Here is a 2,242-nt window from a genome sequence, read left to right on the forward strand (position 1 = left end):
TTGCTATAGGTAGTTTAATGAGTATATGTATAATAATATGAATGTATATGCAATAAATAAATAAATAAACAAATAAATCAGAAAAGAGAAAAAAAGAAAAAATCCAGGATGGCTGCAGAATCCAAATACCCTAATGTTTTCCCAAAGAAACCAATGCTATCAAAGGGAAAATTCTAACTTTATATTTTATTGTTCAGAGGGTGAAAATCAATCAGCCTTCAAAGATGTTATTTAAGAAACATGGAAGCTAGGGTTTAAGAAGGTCTTTCTTCCTAGCATATGTTTTGTTCTAGATGTGACGAAGTGAGTTTCGTTCTGGCCTTAATAATATGATGTACCACTCAGGGGCAAAGATGATGCCCAAGAGTGATGCATTGGAAGCCAAGATAGAGAAGATTTCCATAGCCACCACAACCTTTTGCTTGGTGCTGTGGTAGATAGGGAGGAAGGTGACCCAGACACTGCAGAACACTAGCATGCGGAAAGACAGGAACTTGGCTTCATTGACTGTATCAGGCAGATCTCTGAACAAGAAAGTGATAAGATAGCTCGCTAGAGCCACTGCTCCCATGTATCCTAGGGTACAGTGGAAGGCAAAATCTGATCCCTTGTTGCAAATGATGATGATTTGCTTATGTTCTAAGTGAGCATCTTTATCAATAAAGGGAGGAGAAGTTGCCAGCCAGATTCAACAAAGAATGACTTGGATCAGGGTGCAGATGGCAATAATAATATTAGTGGCCATTGAGATCAGCTACCATCTCCTAACTCTTCCTGGAGCAGTCATCTTGAAGGCTAAAAGTACAGTGATAGTTTTGGCCAACACAGAAGAAAGAGCCACATTGAAGAGGAGTCCAAAAATGTTTTGCTACAGGACACAGGTGGCTGTGGTAGGATGGCCAATGAAGAGGAAGAGACAGAGGGTCAGAGTGATGAGCAGGGTGTAACTGAGATGCTGGTTATTGGCCTTGACAATGGGAGTATCTCTGTGTTTCAGAAACACAAGAAGAACAACAGCTGTGAGTGAGGAGAAGCCCAGGAATGTGAAGCTGAGTGTCTTCCCCAAGGGCTCATCATAGGCAAGAAATATCATAGTTTTCTGTAAGCATTGGTGCTTCTCTTTGTTTGCATAGTGAGATTCTGGACACTTCATACACTGATTCATATCTGCCAAAAATGCAGTTGATTGTGAATACCCATTCAGGTTTCTCTTTTTACTGGATGTCACTTGCCAGGTATAGCACACTGCATTGTTATTTGAGCCATGTCGTTTTGTGTGAACAAAATACACACAGTTGGAAATCACACTATGCCCGATCTGGATTTCTAGTCCAGACCTCTATAGCAAGAAAAGCTTTCCATCATCATAGATGGAAAGAACAAGATATTTCATGACAAAATAAAATTTAAACACTATCTGTGTACAATATATCCTTACATAGAGAATACTAGCAGAAAACTGCTAATGCAAGGAGATTAAAGGAAAAGTTCAATAAGACCAAGAGAATGGCCAGAAGAACAGGCATAAGTGACACCAGTCAGAAGAACAGAGACCCCATGCCGCACCAAAGGCCACGTTTGTCACCTGAAGCTTTGTCCCCAACCTGAACACACACTTTCAAGTCAGCTTTCAGAAATTCAGGCCTTAAAGACTTGAAGACCAAAAGAGAAACAAAAGCCAAGGACAAAAACACCATGCAATAAATAAAAACTCAGAAATCAGCACTGAGACCTACAATCCCCTCAAATCTAGATTCTTAATTGCAGTGTGAGAACACCATCAACAAATAGCCAAAGCCATAGGGCACCACCAGGTCCCAACTATCCTAAGACATCAAGACTGCAATATTTCAGTGCAGGTGAAGCACAAGAAAATGACTTTAAGATCAACTTTAGAAATATGATTCAGGCTCATAAAGAAGAAAAACACTCTCTTAAAGAAATTAAGGAAAGCAGAAGAAAAAATTGCAGGAAAATCAACAAAGTCCTTAAAGAAAGCCATGGAATCCAACAAACACACAAACAAAGAAACAAAGGTGAATGAAATTGTTCCAGGTCTGAAAATGGAAATAGAAGCCCTGAAAACACAAACTGAATGAGTTCTGGAATGGAAAATCTTGGTAAGCCAAAAGGAGCTACATAATCAATCATCAGGAGCAGAATTCAAGAGATAGAAGAAAGAATCTCTGAAGTTGATGATACAATGACAGAAGATTCATTCATCAAAGAAAATGTTAAATCT

At 39.1% G+C, this 2,242-nt stretch overlaps 1 pseudogene across 1 annotated transcript; it reads right to left on the reverse strand.

Annotated features, from left to right (window-relative positions):
• Positions 1–289: 289 nt before the first annotated feature.
• Positions 290–1,165, reverse strand: LOC311590744 (vomeronasal type-2 receptor 116-like; annotated as a pseudogene). The gene has a single exon. The product of its transcript is annotated as a vomeronasal type-2 receptor 116-like (transcript).
• Between the last annotated feature and the right edge of the window lie 1,077 nt (positions 1,166–2,242).

Source organism: Acomys minous (genome assembly GCF_964271855.1).
Source record: "Acomys minous genome assembly, chromosome: 20".
Classification (NCBI taxonomy): Eukaryota; Metazoa; Chordata; class Mammalia; order Rodentia; family Muridae; genus Acomys; species Acomys minous.